Consider the following 19,662-nt stretch of genomic DNA (forward strand, 5'->3'; position numbering starts at 1 on the left):
AGTTTTTCTCTTCAGATTTAGAAAATTGCTTTCTATTATAACATTTAGATAAGATAACCGAAGAGGAATACAAAATGAAACTTAGGAACACCATAAAACCTTTAATTAAGTTGTGGATATGTTTGAGAAGAGCAGATTATAGAGCGGATTCTTAGCCATCCTTTTTTTTCAGAGTAAGGGAGATGAAGGAGAAGACAGTGGGATATAGAAAGCAGGTGAAACAGGAGATGGAAGGAGAAAGGTCACTTTTATTCCCCTTGGAGAAAAAGGGAAAAAATGAAATATCCATCTCCTTTATTCAATAATGAGCATTAACTTGGAATTTTACTAAACTGGCCATTCCATCTGAAGGCGTCAGAGAAAAGGTCTAAATTTTGTTTTTTTTTTCTTCTCATCTGCTCAGTACTGTCTTATTTAGTTCTTAAATAAGCTTTTCACATGTCTGCTGCTTCAGGATTGGGCTCAGTGTGAGTCCCCCCATCTTGAGAAATTATGCATTGGCTGCGATGCTCCCTGCTGAATCCCTGCTGGGGCTGAGCGGTGTTCTGGGACGCAACCCAAGTCTAATCATCCGATACAAGTTTAAAAGTAGCCATGGGTACTTTTTCACTGGTGGGGAGGAGGGACCACCATGAGGGGGCCCTGCAGAGATGCTCTGGAGAGGCTGTAGGCAGCTCTATCCAACTGCTCTCGCATGAAACGTCGCAGGTAATGAAAGGAAGAGACATAGATGACTGATCTGCCTGAAGGTTTCACAAGTGTTGATTAGTGTTTGTGCGCTCCTGTGTGTTCTGACTGTGAGTGTGCAATTTGTTTCTGCTGTCATTAAATTGCTCACTCCACATTACATTCATAGCAGTTGCTCAAAAAGGTTCCTGTGCCCGGACCATTTGGTTCGGGAACACAACAAAGTCCATCTCGAGTGTCTAACAAACACGCACTTATGCATCCTGTCACCATGCAAATGTGTGCACATGTTTGCATAATCAGGAAACTAATTTGGATCTACTTTAACATCACACTTCCATTGACCATATCAGTAGAAGTAGGATTCATTTATTTATTCCATTAGACATCCAAGGGAATGGTTTTATTATCCTGCCTTATTGTAGCTGGCAGAAGCACATGTTCAGTAGTGTGAGAATAAATGAGTGCATGATGTGTATACCATATTTTTGTCCTTTGAATAGGCTGCTTTGACACCAGATTAGTGGCCTTGAAAAATTCATTGGTAAACTGTGTGAAATGGTTGACACCAGGGTCAGACTCTTATTAGTATAGATGTTTAGTGTTCAACCAATATTATAGTCACAGATCCTCAACTCTTGTTGGTCTGACCTTGGGTCCAGTCTGTATGCTAGTAACTCAGGGGTCCATATCAAGATGCTTCAGTATTACTAGGAAATTAGTGTGAGCATATGATACAATAAGTGAGAGGCAGCATTTACTGGCACACAGAAACCACACAGCAATCAAAGAAAGAAAAATTTCAAACTAACACCCTCAAGATCTAGCTCCCACCCTCTGACCATTGGCTCTTTTACTCTACTTTGCACTGCTTATTCAGCTTCCAAAAACATGTTCTCCTACTATTCTTTGCTCTTCTGCTCTGATGCTGTCTGCTCTCCCCAGGTGCTCTACTATCTTTTCCTGTCCAACAACAACAATAAGTGTGTTGTTGAATAAATGAATTATCAAATAATCAAGATTAGCGTTACAAAAACTAGACTAAATATGTAAAGTTTGGCCAGTTAATGTAACGTTAAAAGAAGTTTCTAAAAGGAGTTTTTTGACAAATTGTAGTGTTAAACTCCTGGTTAGGGATGGATATCAATGGATATCATATCAATACTCCTATTGGTTCTTTTTCATGTGCTTTTAAAAATATCTTATTTTACAAAAAATAAATTCAGAACAGGATTAGAATTTAAATTGAATGTTGTTTCTAGAGCAGCAACATTAATGTTTACAACAACAATCAGAATTAGAATCAGAAAGAGCTTTATTACCAAGTAGTTTGCTTTATTACCAAGTAGTTTTTTACACAGACGAGGACTTTGCATTGGAGATAAGATGCTGAATAGATAAGAAGAGATAAGAAGATGAATAGATTTTTAAAATCTTAGCAGGAATGCCGTTCCCTCCTGACTTTTACTCCCGAAATGCCATTCCTGTGTGTCCCCCACATTTCCACCAGTGCCTCTGACTGCAGTAAAAGGAAGACAAGAAGCACAACACCCTCCTCCAGTGCTCTCCTATCTCCTATCCCTTTATCCTCTTGTCATTTACTCCTGATCCCTGATTTCTTTTGTAAGCCGACTTCAGTTGGATAACCCTATAAATGCTTTGAGATTGAATCAGGTTATCACTCCTGAATATGCTTAATTACAGGAAAGGCTGTGGAAAATATGGATGTGTTTACGCTAAATTGGGCAAAAACAGGACAGGACAGATAAACAATGAAGATAGAGGGTAGAGGGCAGATGACTCAAGATGAGCCTAATGTGTTTTCAGCCCATCACTCAAAAACAATGAGTGGCTGCAAAACACTAATGCTTATTATTCTAACCAAAAGTGAATTAATCAACTGCATGCCTGATGTTGTGTTTGTTGGCAAACACAGTTTTGTTTGATAGTTACTGTGATTAGTAGTGGAAATACAATAAAGCAATAAAAAAACATTACAGCCTTTTTCCTTATAGCCACAATCTTCTAAACCAAAAAACAAACACACTCACACAAAGCTGAATGATCGAGGCTCTTGAGGTATTGAGGTATCTACATGATGTAGTGGGCACCTCCTTAGAAACGTAATTACATAACACATCAGTTTTCCCCCAACATGTTTGCAGTGCTAGTAGTGTTGGCCTACGGTGGGGACAACATGCAGCAGTTTGAAGAAAGGCTAATCAATTTTCTCTTTTGCAGTAATGCTATACAAATTCCTATTTTGCTATCTGGCAAAGCCATTTCCAGCTAAACTTTGTCCTTTTTGTATGTGAGGTTTAATAAGTGAATGTGAGACTGTAAACATGATCACGTAAGGTGTATAAAGAACACTGCCTGATAATGCACAACAGCTAGGGCTGGATATCATTTTAAAAATGTAGATACCGGTTATTATAGGATACTTTTTTATACCAGTTTTATAAAATCTATTTTAACAAAAGAAAATGACATCACACATTATGGTAAAGTTACTCACTTTAAAGTTCCTCTGCACACCTGGATAACTGGCCTAAAATGAAAAAACTGATGGTATATGTGCACAGTATTTAGCTATATAAAAAATACAATTAACTGTCAAAAAGAACATAAATAACAAACAGTATGGCCACAATACACCATTGTCTAGTTTGACTAATCCAAAGAAGAAGAAGGGAATGACAGTGTGGGTGATATTCAGGGACAGATTGGCCATCAGGAATTTCAGGAACATTCCCGAACGGCCGGTCCATTTCAGGCCGAACCGGGCTGAATTTCAGTCCCAGTACATCCCTGGTGATATTTATGATCCTGGGAAAGAGTGAGACCTCTAACTTTCTCTGTGCTAAAGAGTCAGGTCTGACATCCACCGTACAACTTCAGGAGTATTTTTCTCCGTTCACCTGTCAGTCTAAAAGCAACACCGTTTTTTCAGCACTTATTTTATCTGTGCAAATAAGCAGCTGGCAGAAAAATAAAAAACAATGAGCCCCACCTCTGAATGTAACGTAGTGTTTTTCCTGCATGCCTTTACAATGTATGACACAGCCAGTAACCAGCATTATTAGATCTTGGTACAAGCATGCTGCATGCTTATTGGCTCACTGACGCTGATGAGACTTACTCCTGAGGCATTGAAATTTTGTACCAAATGACAAGGCATTTTCCGATACTCGTTACTATCGAAGCAGTTCAGTCAGTGCCATAGAAGGCATAAAAGGCAAGTATCAAAGTTTGGTCCCCAGCCCCAGATGCAGAGTCTGCTCAGGTGAAATTGGCATTTCACCCCTACAAGTCATTTTACTCTTTTAGTGACTTCCATTTTTTTTTACAGCAGCGACTCTGACATATGGAGCTGTGCTTGGGAGAACTAACAGAAAGTTAATCTGCCCCTGATTCCCATGGCTTGGCCAAACTCCCCCCCTTTTAATAAACTAGGTCACAACTAAGCAGAGCCAATCTAGGAGAAGAAAAAGCCACACCAACTAAAAATAAAAAAGTGTGGTACAAAAAGAGAAGAAAACAAAAACAACAACATTAAGGAATCAAAATTGGATCTCTTTGTTCGCCGTTTGGATCATTCACAATTTAATTCTTGCACTGCAGAGAGAAGGAGTGAAAACTGCTTGTAGGCCAAGAGCACCATTGTCTTTGGATTAGATGATAAAAGAAAAAATCTCTGCATAGCCTATAAACACAAGTCAACATGCAGCCTTACACACACAAAGTTTAATCAACTATAGACATAAGCTTAATTGAAACAGTGCTGACAGCAGTGCAAAAGACCAAACAGACATAATTGAAGTGGGGTGAAACTGGCAGCAGATGGTACTTTTCTTGTGATGCAGCGAGAAGCTTGTTTACCTGGGTCATCAGCTCCGTTAAAAATATCGTGGACACATTCCCTCTGTCATCTCTGATAACATAATAGTTAGGCTTGTGTTTTTCAGACTGCTGGCCACCTCTCTTCTCCACTTCTATCCTTTCCTCTCCTCTCCCGGGTCTTTCCTGCACTTTGTCGTGGCAACCCTGCAGGCACACAGTCTCTCCTCCTGAGCTCAAAGATTCTGCAGCACCTTGGATGTGCCTCTCGTGGGAAGGAAGACAAAAAGAGAGCCTAAGAGCAAGAGAAAAAAGTAATGTAGGAGAGGCGAAAGATGGGATAGACCGGGAAAAATGAGTTGTGTTTTCATGTTCACAGCCTGTTCTTTTGATGTACACACCAAAAACAACCTGAGGCCCACAGCAGCCAATCCCAGTGGCTAACATGACAGTCGGCTTGGCAGCCACTCTGCACGCTTGAGACTCCACTCCGCCTCTATCCCGCCCTGTCCTGCCATACTCGCTACCACCCCCTCCGCATCCTCTACCTTCATTGCGTCCCCCACTTCCCACTAACCAACCCTCCATCTCACATGCCAAAGCACATTTGGCACCCCAGGACCAAGCCTTCCATTTCTGCCAACCAATTTCACTGTGATGCCAATGGTTTTGGAAACAACTCCACACCATGAAACTGGCACACCATACACAACAGAAAATATTGCCCACTTAGACACAACTTTGTAGATTTAAAAAAAAAAACAGTAGACGGCTGGGAGAATCCCCTTTGTGTGAGACATCTCCATTGGACTGATCCAAAACTGAGAGTGGAGGAACAATGTAGGGTGCAGACCCACATTCAGCAGTATTAGCACAGTTGCACACAGACATACAAACAAGCATGATTCATTTTCATTAAAGAATTCATAACAAAGATAAGGCCAGTGCCAACTAAAAATAATTACAACAAAGGAAAGAATACTAATTAAGATATGGATAATCATTACATGCATACATGGCCAGCAGTGTTGTGATCATCACTGTTATTGTTTTTTATTGTCTTTCATCTCTGTTAAGAGGCGATGAAAATCAATGGCAGGCTCTCCCTGCGGCTTGGCAACTGACTGCAGTGCACTGAAGAGAAAGGAGATGGCTCTCTGTTGCAGCTCTATCCTTCAATACACACACAAACACACACACACAGTCAGCCACATCCACATGTGTTCTTACATACTACGCGCACACACACACACACACACACACACAAACACACGCACGCGCACACACACAAATTTCTCTCACCATTGGCTGTTGCGGAGGGAGATTGCTATCGGGGTGAGGCAGGGTTTTAATTGATCTTGGTCACAGTTTAATGTGAGGCAAGGATTAGCTGTTATCGGTGGAAGGGAAGAGGGAGAGGGAAGGGTTTGGGGAGGAGATATCACAGTCGCTGACGTTAAAACCCGCTGCCCTTGATGACAGGAATTCTGTGATGTGACCCACAAAGATGTGAGAGTGCTGCTGGGAAAGTGCAAGTGGAAATCTGGGCAGTGGAGAGACTGGCGACACCAAGCTGAACTTAATCCCAATTTCCCTGTGACGTTTTGGGCCAAATCTTTGCTATTTCTAGCCCAATGTGGAGCGAGGGTTGGAGCTGGTGCCAGGATTTGGCCTGTGCTATTTAAATGCACAACTTGTCATTAAGCTTTATTGGAGCATACAAGACATGAAAGTGAGGCACGTTTGATTATTGGCAGGTGAATCATCAGAGAGCTAAAGGGCATAAAAGGCCGGTCTAGGAAGAGGTATGGGACTCCCTTTGCATCATACTCACGCACTACTGGCATCCAGAGTCTCTGCAGTCTTTGCCATTCCCTACGGTTCAATAAAACAGGAGATAAATATGGTATAGGACAGACAGGGTCAACATTAATCACCAAATTACACAGGTTCAAAACATAGTGGTGTGTCCTGTGACTGCCACACATCTTTTGGGACGGCTATACCTCTTTTTTTTTTTTGGAGCCACAGATTTCAAAGGGTGCTTTCGCAGTAGCTTAAATGCCAGGGCAACATGAAAAAAGCAATAGAGTGTGCCAGTTGGTGAAGCTTCAAACTGAATGAGAGAGAAAAACATCACAGCTGAATAGGGATGGCTGCTTCATTGTTTCTCTGTACACAGAGTTTTACCAAAGAGAACATTGTGAAATTCCTAATCAGAGAAAAAGAAACAGGGAACAGAGACTGCAAAAAACACAGAGAGCAGAAAAGCTACATGGCTTGTGGTAAAGCAGATTTAACTCTCCCATCCCATGACTTTGTACATGGCACGGAGCTGTGGTTGGGTTTGTTCAAGTGTATTTCATTGATAGTGGAGGCTGGCAGCTTGAGGGGGTGTAAACAAGCAAAACAAATCATCCTAGCCATGAATATGTTGCTTCTTCTGCTTCTCTTTTCTCCTCTTGGACAGTTTTCTCATTCAGCACTCTCCACTGACAGTAGACTATAGTTCAAGAGCCTCTTAACAGTCTCCTTCACCCCACTCCACCCCCAGCAGCCTGCTTTTCTCAGAGTTCCCAAGACAACGCTTAACCCAAAGGATGGATGAAAAATCAGAGGCAGCAGAATGTTCAATTTCTCTGCAGAGGATCCAATAAATGAGACAGGATTTGATTTGAGAGTGTTGTGTTGTATCAGATGCATTTGTAACTTTGTTGTGCAAATGGCCAATACATATATACTAACAGCATCATCCGAGCTACTTAGTGACAAGATAGGATCAACAATCAAGTCATTTCCTTACTCTGAACAACTGATTTATGACGTATAACATGCTTAACTAAGATTGGCATGCTATTGATTTTCATATTGTATAAGCTAATTAAATTAGGATGTTTTATTACCTTCAGTATGAAGCATTATACTGTACAGTCTAACACACATGCGTACACACACACCTTTATGAGCATCAAACATCTCTGTGCCCCAACTCATTCAGAGCCATAAAAACATATTTATGAGAGCATCAGGCCATTGAGCCACAGCAATGTTTGCCATTTTCTCTGCGCTCTATGATTCCATCCAAGCATCAAGATTGATTCTGAGAGCTCCTACTGTGTCACCCTCCATAAGGAACATGTATAATTCAACAGCATGTATTTCCCCCTTTTTTTTTTATAAACATACACTCAAACTATTACCAGCCCTCAGCGACGAAGCCAACAAACAAAAAAAGAGGATTGTCTGCTTGGAGAACAGAGCATGGGGGTGGGGTTGCTGCTGTTTAGGGATTGGTGCAGATTTTTATTTCCCTCAATTGCCAGAGTGCGAACACAAGTCCCATGTTCTTCTTCATGCAGAGACACTAACAGACTGTCTTATGGTAGGACACTGCCAGCTGAGCAATCACCAACCCCAATCCTGTCCAGCAATTGTCAACCTATCATTTCTAATGGCCACAGTGGGCCAGATGCTCACAGAACAGGCAGGGCAGTTGAACACTCGGGCTTTGTACCTGAGCTTAGTAGGGAAGCCACTACTGTGCTGTAGTGTCTATGTGGCTCTGTGTGAGTGGCAATGGTGTGCACTGTACCCTTTAGGGGGAACAACTGACTGTGTACAGTATAAGTGGTGTTTCTTTGTGCAATTGTGTGTGCGCATGCATGAATGAATGTGTACATGTACATGCGTGGTGTGTGTTTGTGCGCCCAGTAAGTGCATGTTTCTGTCAAGTGCCTTGCCGGCAACGGAGGGCTCACTGGGCTAGGCAGGACTACAGTCATTACATCCACGCTCTCGCACAAGCAGATGGCAAAACAGATGATCCTCGCTCATCTCACTCATGACCATCCATATTTATTTCATGGTTGCTGGCCCACAGACTCCCCATGCCTATCACTTCTCCATGAGTGCCTTGGCAGGGAGAGGGCTGCCAACACACACACACAAGTGTTTGGAAAACAAAATAGGCATGAAAAAGGAAGCCAGTGAGAAAGAAAACAAGTGAGAGCACAAGAAAAAGCTGTGAAAACCAGAAAGGAAAACAATGGCTCCCGCCGATGGTTGCCCATCAAAGCTGTTAAATAACTTCACATTTGTCAAGGACAGCAGCAAATCCATGTGTTGTTGGGAGCTACTGTTCATGACTAAGGCTCTGGTCGATGCTGGTTGACGTGATTTATACAGCTTCCTGGAGTGCCAATAAATGAAAGGTCTGATTGGCCCAGTGTATAACTGGACAGAATGGCTCTTCACTCACTCTCTTTGATCTCCTGCTACTTACTGGGGAAATGAGCAACCTAGCCTAAGACAAACTCACAGAAAGCCCTATACATTACCAGCCTATCCCCTGGAGCAAGGCCAAAGCTAAAAAGCCCAAATTGGTCCGCACCAATACTGTTTAATGGAACTCGGTATGACAAGAGGCCATTTCTAAATCTACTTGACCAGCTCAATGCAGACTGTGCAACATCAATGCAGTATAGCTTTTGCTGAGGCAGGAAAGTTGGATTTTTTACCTGCTATCCTAATGATCTTCATCCTTACTTCTCTGTTTTATGTATAGATGTGAGCATTAATAGGTGGATTTATTCTGCCACCATCATCAAATCTTACCTTGGCCTTCTGCTCACCCCTTTCCTTTTCCTCTTCTTGCTCTTTTATTGTGGATGTCTCAACACATATTTCTTGGCCTTACCAGATCTGGCAGCAGTCCTGGACGATGGATGAAATTTAGGTTAATCATAGGAAGTGACACAGAGGTGTCCCCCAGGGCCAGTGGCTGAGTGAGCAACTCAATTAAGAGCAAACAGCCTCAGACAGGGCCACCAATGCAGGCTTGAGCCTCAAGGGAGAGGGAGGGGAGATCTAAGTAATGTCTTACCGGCTCTCTCTTCACTCTCCCTGGGCAGGCAATGGATTCAGCACTGGCACTGCCCAGGCGGAGCCAGGGGGCGGAGTGACCGTGTGCTCCAGTTACTCTGTCGCAGATGATTCACCATAACTGAGGGGGGCTCCGAGCAGGACATGTGACACATACAGATGAGTGGACAGCAGCTTTGTTCCATTATCAGTCAGCCATGGGATTCAGGGAACGGGAGGGTGTGGAGCAGGAAAGGGCAGCAAAAGCGGGAATCATAAACATGAACCAAACCCCCATTTTCTTCCCTTTCCCTTGAGCCAGACTCAGAGAGGGGACAATGTTGGGGTTAGTGATTAGGGCAGATTGTGGCCATACTGTTAGTAGGGGTATAGAAAGAGCCAAAAGGCTCAGAATAGATAGCTAGTTCTATCAAGGCTAAGAAAGGGCCCTTGAGCCTAAGTGCCATCATTTCCAATAGCAACAAGCAGATAAAAACAGCTGGTGCCCATGGCAGAATTCTGCTACTGATTTGTTTAACCCAAGGACAGAAGACGGGTGAAATACAAAAAAGCTGTGTTGCCAGAGTAACAGAAAAGTATAGTGCAAATTTTTCATCATTGAAAAAATACATAATTTTCCTCTGTTTCATTAAAGATTGTGGTAACATTGTGGTAAGATCCATGGATGAGTAACTCTTGCAAATTAAGCTGTCCAAGCCTATAAAATGCAGTGTCAGTGTTAATTATATGTTTATAAAAAAAACTTTGTTGTCTAATGGTGTTCAAAAACCATGTGCATTAGCATGCCAGTGAAAGCATGAGGGCCAAAGAGCAATTCAAGAGCATTGTGCTCTTATGACACATTACAGTCATAAACATACTCACAAAGTAAAGCTGCATTGAGGCGAGAGGCCTGAAGTAGGCTAGAGTCTGGGTCTCTGTCTTTTATGTGCCTCTTGAAAGTTACTCTGCTTGGGCTCTTTGGTCCATACCCAGGCTATCTGACTAAAAGGACAATATAAGGGGTCACTTCTCATTCTGTCTGTTCCCAAAAAAACACATACTACATCCTACATATCTGTTGCTTTAACCTCAATAATGAGGAAATGTTCTGAGAAACTTGTTAAAGTATACATAAATCTTAACATTCGATTAACTTTATCTGCTACGGTTTGCTTTTTGGGTCAAACAGATCTGTGGAAGATGTTGTATCATTGGCTCTGCATACTGTATTAAACAACTTGAAGGGAAAAACACATATGTCAGATTATTGATTATTGATTATAACGCTGCATTTAATACCATTGTACCATCTAAATTGCCGTTAAAGCTTAGGGACTGTGAGAGCAGATACCAGCTTCTCATCTACCATAGTTCTCAACGCAAGAGCATGTTGCCTTAGCTGTTCACACATGACTGTGTTTCCAAATATCATAACAGCAATGTGAAATTTGCAGAGAGACACCACAGTGATTGGACTGATAAATGACAACAATAAAGACATCCATAGGAAGGAGGTGAGGGACCTATCCACATGGTGGCAAGACACCAGCCTCTCCCTAAATGTTGAGAGATCAAAGGAAATAATCAAACAGTCCTCCAAGCTAAATGACAAAATAGGTTGTTTATCCGTGCTTCCACAAAACAACACTTATGAGCATTTCCCATACCAATACAGCAACAGCCCGGACCTTTACTACGCTACGTTAGTCACATGACACAAGTAACATGACATTAAACATGTGGTTAACGTTGTGAAATGGTCGCAGTTTGGTTAGGTTTAGGCAAAAAAGAGACCATTCTTTCTGAGGTGTCCACAAAAACCGTGGTCATTTTCTACCAGGCTACCATAGAGAGCATACGTGCAGGAGGCATACCGATGTGGTTAGGCAACCTAACTAAACAAGACCACAAACAACTGAGAAGGACAGTAAAAAAAACTGCTTCAAAAATCATAGGAATATCACTGCCACAGCTTCAGGAGGAAGGCACCAAGTATCATGGAGGACACTAGCCACCTAGCACATGGTCTGTTCTCACTTCCCTCAGGAAAATGCTTGCAGGACATCAAAGTCTGGACCAACTGGCTCAAAGTTTTTACCCCCAGGCGTTCAGAATATAGAACAGACAGCCAGGGCACATGCATTTCATTGCATATGAATGTGCCTGTTACTTTTTAAGTGTATATGACAATGAACTTGAACCTTCTAACACTACTCCTGGTGGTGTGTTAAGAAATCTCTGCACTGGCACACCAGCTAAAGTATAAGGATCAAAGAGCTATTCTGGAATTTATTTTCTTTCACATTGATTTCACTTTCATTTCATTGTTGTTGCATATAGCCCATCCAGGGTACCATCAACAGTAACTAAACTTACTCTGCAAACCAACAAACAATGATAGCAGGTGTGTGCTCCTTCAAATAAAATGACTAAATACGGCCTGAGCCAGGTTTTTCATTAACTCAGGTGTGCCTATGTCAGTTTGAGGCCTACTTACCTATCTACAGCTTAGGCAGATGAAATAAGTACATTATTGTAATTACAATCTGATACTGTAAAAGGATCAAATAATCATTTATCAATCCCACTTTCTCCTTGTGAGCCGAAATTTCAGTTAATTAAATGTCTTACTCTGGTCCATGTGGGACATTGCATCAAGTCAGATCCTGACTGTCAGGACCTGCAAGGGCAAAACCTTTTAGGACAATAGGAGTAGTAATGCAAATGTCCCTAAACAGACTGAACGGCATCACCAGAGTGACTGGCGTCTGTCAGCTCTTCTCATCTCATCCTTCTCATCTAGTCTTGGCTCATTTGCTGACTCGCAAGTAAGATAACAGCAAAAGACTGTAATGTGCTGTGCAACATCACCTGCAGGGCTTGTTGCTGTGGCAATTGCAGAGGGCAGGTGGTGGTGCCCTGACCTGTAGTCTCTCCAAAAGGATAATGAGCCTCATGGCTCCCCAAATGAATGTCGTGGGCGGCCAAGGTTCAGTCTGTTTCCCATAATGAGCTTTCATCCTTTCAACAAAACGCCACAAGGTTTTTTGTAGCCTTTTTAATTTGTTCCCCATCCCAACTAAATTTATAAGAAATAACTATGGACAAAAAGCAGAGTTCAAATATGCAACAGAGCCTTAAGCAGGATCAGGCACACCAGTGCGTAGAATGGTGAGAGTAAACAGTAAGAAATGCAACACCAGCTGACATTTTGAGGTCAGCGTCATTCTGCTCTTCATCTCTGGCTCCTCAGCATTTCTGATTAGTGGCTTTGAGGGGGCACATTGTAGCTGTTTGTCCGTGGAGGTAATTAAGAGCGACATACAAAGCAACAAACAAAACAACATATCAGCTACATTAAATCTCTTCTGAAGGCGCTGAGCAGTACAAACATGCCACTCACTCAATCCCCCCTCACCCACCACCCCCTCCCTCAGGCCGTGGTGTGCCTACTGCTGAGGAGACACAGAAGGTAGACAGTGCAGTGATTTTGGCCATCAAACACATGTCATCTTTCCTGAGTGGGCAGGGAACAGAGGTGGCCGAGGGAGACAGTTGTTGCAGCACACTATTGTGTGATGGGTGAAGAATAGTGTGTGTGTGCGTGTGTGGGTGTGGGTGTTTGTGTGTGTGTGTGGCAGCGGCTGAGGGGAGCAGATAAGGGGTAGACAGGAGAGAGAGGACAGACGCTCACAGCACAGGGACTTTTCAAGTGCGAGCCTGTCAAGCATGGACTCCTGTGACAGCCACACTGAACTCCTGGTGAGCTACTATTTCCCCTGCCATGGTCAAGATTACAATGATTGTCCTCACTGCACAGGCCACCCATAAAGCCGCAGACACAGATGTTTAGAGAGACTGGCCTGGTATGGCAGAAATTCCTGTCTGTGGCTGTATAATGTGGACAGGAGCTCTCTGAAATCAGCATGTGAGGCTGTGTGACACCTGACTCTCCTTTGGTGAATTATGCAAGCATGTATTTATGAATTAACATTTCAAGCCCTTTCAACCATGCTCAGGGTTTTGGGAGAGCGAGGAGTGGTAGTTCACCTGAAATCATCCACTTCAGCATAAAAAGCAAAGTTTAACTAACACCTTTATGGGGAAAGGTACATTGTACTTGTCTCTTTGTGTGAGAAATCATTATGGTGCCCTGCTGAGGAAAGGAAATGTGCTAATGCCAGTTTCATTATAGAGATAAAGACACCTGTGGAGCAGTGATTTAAATAACCTCTTTGATACCATCATGTATTCAAAACGCCTCCCTTCTCTAATTAGTGGCAGAAACTGGTGTGAACTTGGCCCAGTTGAATGAATACTGAGCAGCAGTTACTGCTGCAGAGGCACTGGTCCCCATAGAGCACTGTGGGATCGAGGGAGACCTAGAACCAGGCCCTGCAGACTCTCAAACAGCCCTATAATGACAGCTCTCAGCAAGACTCTGATTTCATTGAAGCTTGGATGTGACCACTAATGGCTGCTGACAGATAGGCTCACCCCCTACTTATCACGCTGCTTCTTATTGTATTTCCCTCACAAGGACCAAGCTCTGGCTTTACCAGGAATTGATTTAATCTGACCTTTGCCAGAGTAGCGTTAAATCCATATTAACCTGCCTTGGATTAATGAAGAGAGAAGAAAAGAACCAATTTGTTATAGTGATCCAACAAAGATGACTCGAGCTTGTGACATTAATGCAATGTACTATTACATTCCCCTGCCTCTCTTCCTTCAGTAATCCACAGGATGTAGTTGTGTCTTTCTCTGGTCAGACTTGCACAATGCCATGTTTGTTTAAACGTGCATACAGATGTTAATGAACACCCATGTTTTCTTCTGTCATGTTGTATTATGTTTCATGTCAACCAAGAAAAAATACAGCCCATCATTTCACGCATATATCCATATGAATACAAACACACACACACATGTGTGACACCACATGTCAATGTTTGACATGTGGTGTCACACACACCCTGAATCCCATAGTTGACTGTTTGTTTATAACCTCCTACCCTACTTGAGCTGTGGCCTGGCCAGCCAACCATAATATTTGCCATGTGGTGGTCACAACAGGTTTGACTCTTCATTCAGCCCAGTCCCTGCACATTAAGTTAACAGGTTTCAGCTGCAGTGAGGGTATGTCAACCAAAGAATACACTAATCAATCATATTTCACTTGAAGCACGTTCAGGCTAAACCACAACTTACTGTCACCCTCCCTCCTTTCTCTGTGTCTCTTGAGCACATAGTGCGGGAAACACTTAATGAATCAGACAAGCTGTTCACATGGACAATAATGAGCAGGTTTTGGTTGTGGGGAACCACAATTTCTAGATTCCACTAAGGTACTTGAGCTAGTGTTACAACAATAATGAACAGTACCACAGGGATCTCTGTTAACTATACTCTTATTAAAAGGTCAGTACTACGCCAGACTCACATACAGAGAAGCGTTTGGCAAATGCATACAACATTTTATGTTTCTAACTTAACTAACTTGACGTAAGTCTAACAGTTTAGGAACTGTTTAGGAAGTCCTCTCAGCAAACTAAATTAGGTTATACAATGTAAACAATGAAAAGGCATATCTTTTGCAATAAGCCACTTAGAAGGCTTTGATGTATTCATGGATAAATTGCCATATCCCCCACCCCCCTGCAGTGGCCCTCAGGACAACATCTTAACTGATATAAATCAGCTTTACTGCAACTGGTCAAAATTTACTTATTCACATCACAGGGCTTTCAAGTGATCATCTATCAGCAAAACTAATCTATTTTCCTCTCAAAAGGGGCCCTTTTTCATTTCAATTCATGGGTCCACTTAATTTGAGCACAACCTGTTTTAATACAACACATATTATGTGGAACGGTTGTACCCTTGAGCAATGTACTTTACCTGCATTTCTCTGGTGCAAAGCTCAGCTTTGCAAATGGGTTCCAGAATGTGTGAATCACTTGGAATGAAAGTCTGTGTCAAGCCATGAAATAATAACACTAATATTTACATAAAGTCTCAATTCCTCCTACCTCTTTCATTTTCTATGAGGTATAATGGTTTGGGAACACTGATTGACGATTCATGTAATCCATGTGTCGTTGGCTTTGCTTTTGACACACATCAGGCACAACCTTAGCTGACAACCTCCAGTGTAAAATATAATTAAGTCACAGAGGTAATCGGGGCGTGTCTCAACGGAGGTTCTGGGCATGTTGCTTTGGTGTGGCAGAGGCATGATGAACTTCCACTCTAAAAACAGTTCTAATCATGGTGTGGACGTGGCCTTTTGCAGGAACTGCCAGGGAAAGTACACAGCACACAAGAAGTGGGGACGCAGTTGAGACAGAGATGAAAAATGTAATCAGGAAATACTGAAAGGAAGGCAACTACAGAGCGCGAGTGGGCAGCTAATAATAGAGCTGATAAGAGAGCAGTGTAACCCAAACAATATCCAGACTAACTGCTTTAAATCTGGTCTCGAAGGAAAATGAGTTCATCATTTGCACGACTCTAGTAGTCCCCATGAGCTGGATGTGCCGATGTGGATGAAATATTATCAATATTATTACATTTAGTTTGGGTTTTTTTTCAAATTTAAATATCCTACAACAAGATTAGGAGATTCACATAACCACTAATTCAGTTTAACATCATAAAAATGATCCGATACATATTAAATGCAAGTTGCCGGATGATTTCACTGCTGCAAAAAAAACATATTTGTCATTTTTGGTGTTATTATAGTTTCCCAATCCCAACTACAATCCTCCAACGCAATCTCCACCGAAAATCATCATTTGTTATCTCCTCCACTAGTCGAGGTCAGGAGACTAACAGGAAGCTTATGTAGGAAATCACACCTTCTTTTTGAATCAAAACAACGACTTCCTCATCCTCAAACACAATCTGTTAGGCTGCCCTATCTTCCAAGATGTCTCCAGTAACAGATGCTTATCCTGAGCCTATCGAGAAGAGATGAGGGAATGAGGCAAAAAGAATCAGTTCTCCAGATGTGTAAAAACAAAACAAAACAAAGGTCGTGTTTTCAATGACAGGGATCTGGTTCTCCCCCCACGCTGTCTGTTTTTAGTACTGCTGTTTCGTATTCAAAAAGGAAACAACAACATCTGAGCTGGTATTTGTTGAACAGTTGAAGTTACATTTGATATAGACATTTTCAAAGAGGTGAAGCTGGAATCCATTTTTTTGACATGGTGTTGTCTTTCATAACATTGATTTTCGAGTGTTGACCTGTCCATGGCAGAACAGGGGGCCGTAGGCTCATTTAGTGGGATGGAAAGGATCTATTGACCCTTAAGACAGCTGAGGTACACTAGTAGATCTTTAGCTCCCTTTCTTGGCCAGTCTTTAGCCCTGAACACAAGGGACCTTTGTGTCTCTCTCTCCTTTGGCTGGCAGCTGTGGGCTTAGCACTCATCCATAGATCTACACATTTGCAATTTTGAAGAGGTCGGAGCAACACCAGTCTAACATTTTTTTCCTTCTCCTTCTTTCTAATCTTGGATATCTTGGAAATGAGGAACGCTAAGCACCGCCAGGGGAGGTTGATTATTCGTGTGTTATTATAATGTGTATTTGCAAGACATGCTGCTTTTCCTTTCCAAAGAGCACCAAAATAACAAGAAGACAGAAAGTGGAGGAATGATGGACAGTAACAGTCAGTCAAATAATCTGCAGAAGTCTAATGGATTCACTTTACATTACAGCATGTCTAAATATTCATGCATATGGAGAAGCACCATGAGATGATTACAGCAAATGTGAGTGGTTATGATAATCACAGGAAAAGTATTTTTATACTTACAGTGAAAGGAATGTGGTATTGATTTAGAGCATATGGGTATTAACTTACAGGCTTTTTAGATTTAAGTAGGGGATGTATGTATGCTTGTGGTATATTTTGTTTATATATTTGCTATATTCATGTAGAACCGTGAAGGTATGTGGAATAAGTCTGCCAAAGCCATTCCAGATGTTAGATTTTAAATCATGTCATCTCCACTTAGGAGAAAATCCATTTGGAGTAAATGCCCCTTAAACAAGGTAGTTTTGCAGGGCATTTGGTGGGATCAGCAGTCTTTGATCCACTCTCTTCCTTCCTGCAAGTTGGCTCTCTTGACCTTTTATAAACCCAATGTGACATCCACCTTTTGAGCTAAGACAATTTGACAAATAAGTGATGACCGTTCACATTTTTAATTTAGGAGTATGATGAAAAATTAACCATGGCCAACTCAGGACCTTGATTTTTAAACAAGTCTCCGGCAGCCCGCTTATCTATCCCACCCTCCTTTTCCTCTCTCAACCATCTATCTCATTTGCACGCTCTCAGTCCCTCTGCACCCCACCACTGCTGATCTTCTTCCCACTTCTACTCCCTCTCCCCTTGCTGCCCCATAACTAATCCTTATTATGCCTCTCACATAAACTGTGGGTCTGGCACCAGACTGCCCAGCCACACAGTAGGGTGAGAGAAGAAACTGGAGGATCATTCTTGAGTTGTAACGGGCCGAGTGGCACAAAAGATGCTCCACAGACCCCGTTTCCTTCTCTCAATTGGGACTTCATCCATTATATTCCTCTGTCATCCCCTACTCAGCATAATAACTCCTGAAAGGTAGATAACTATTAATAGAGTTCGCACAGCACTGCAGTCATATGGATTGCCCCACAGCGCTGTGACTAAGTAGAATTGATGTCTCTTGTGACAAGCGCTCGTGTTGCTGTCATCCAAGACGTGCAGACACTCTGCATACATTACTGACTGCTGGCTTCCCCCTCTCCGTCCCCCCTTTTGGATAGCACCACAGCTGTCCCAAAGTGAATCCCAAATGAGAGTATCTGTCAGGGTTTGTTTGCTGCAGGCCTTGATTTGATGCTATTACTCTGCAGATGGAGAGACTTGCTCAGTCTGCGGCAGCTGAGTTGCTGGTGGACACCACTTGCCTTAGGCCCGGCCTGGTGGCTCAGAGAGCTGAAACTGATTAGAGGTGAAAACAGTTTCATAGTGTCTCCCCCTGAAACAACATCCTCTGATTCCTCAACACACCCCTGTGTTTGTGTTACAGAGGCCATATGACTACATTTTTCTCATATCTTTCTCTCAAATCCCCTTTCAGCCAGATGTTCCTCATTCATTTTTCTTAGACACAGCTGCATATGTAAATAATCCATGATTTCTCCTGCTGGATGGGTGGATCGGGGCATATTGTATGACCTGTTTTCAACTTTAAAGCAACGCTGTTAGTTTATCATTAGGTCCAAGGGAGACAGAAAGTCTGTCTCAAGATGATGAGCTCAATCCCTAACCACAACCCTGGCAGCACCTTAGCACAGGTTATCCAATGCAGGCAGATGGATGACATCTTAGCTGAAAGTGCATTAGCTACCTGTTCCAGGTCAAGGCAGATTTCCTGCTGTTGCTGTTCTACCAGAGGCTTGCTATATCACCCATCTTGTTTCAGGCCCCCAAAGCATTTCTTTCTTCTCTGTGGCAACCATCAACTGCACTAACCCAGAGAAAGACTGACAGTCGACCCATCGAGGAGGTGTGCAGGCAAGTCGAGCAGAACAATAACAAAACTGGAGTCAGAGCCAGAAAGGGGAAGAGGACAGACCCTAATAATGGCCGGGCCGTCGCTTGACATGCTTATGAAAAGTGACAGTGGACGAGTCATCCATTATTTATAGCAGTGCAGAGCTGGGTTATTTATTTTTTTCAGCAGCATGAGCAGCAAGAGATCATGGCACAAAACAAGCAGCCAGTCGTGGCCTATTCATGTGACTGTCAGCAGACAGTGAGGCAAGCCCAGTGGTGAAGGAAGCTGTGACTGTGGTTGTGGCCTAGTATAGACACTGCACCCAGGACAGGATTCACCTTGACTGGTGCTGACTCTGTCTCTGTCCCTCTCATTGTCTCTCTTCCATGTCGTATACATGATGAGGTCAGTGTCAACTGTGGATTGGTCAAAACATGGTGTGATGATGCCCTGACTGCTGCTTTAATGAAAGTGTTGGAATATATTCAACACATTGTGTGTGCTACACTGGAGTCATAGAGAAATATGCACCAAATAATCCTGGACTGTTGATAGAGCCAACAATCAACTGACACATTCATCAGTGAGTGGCAGAATTGCTGATCTCAGTGTGAGACAGCAGAGGCTAATCTGTGTATGGATTCGCAGAAGTGCTCAATAGTTCTGTCCAGGCGACTGGACCACTATCGTCGCCTCAGATATTTATCAT

The sequence above is a fragment of the Micropterus salmoides genome, unplaced genomic scaffold (genome assembly GCF_014851395.1).
Source record: "Micropterus salmoides isolate LMB-PRFRI ecotype aquatic unplaced genomic scaffold, ASM1485139v1 Ms_hic_scaffold_11, whole genome shotgun sequence".
Classification (NCBI taxonomy): domain Eukaryota; kingdom Metazoa; phylum Chordata; class Actinopteri; order Centrarchiformes; family Centrarchidae; genus Micropterus; species Micropterus salmoides.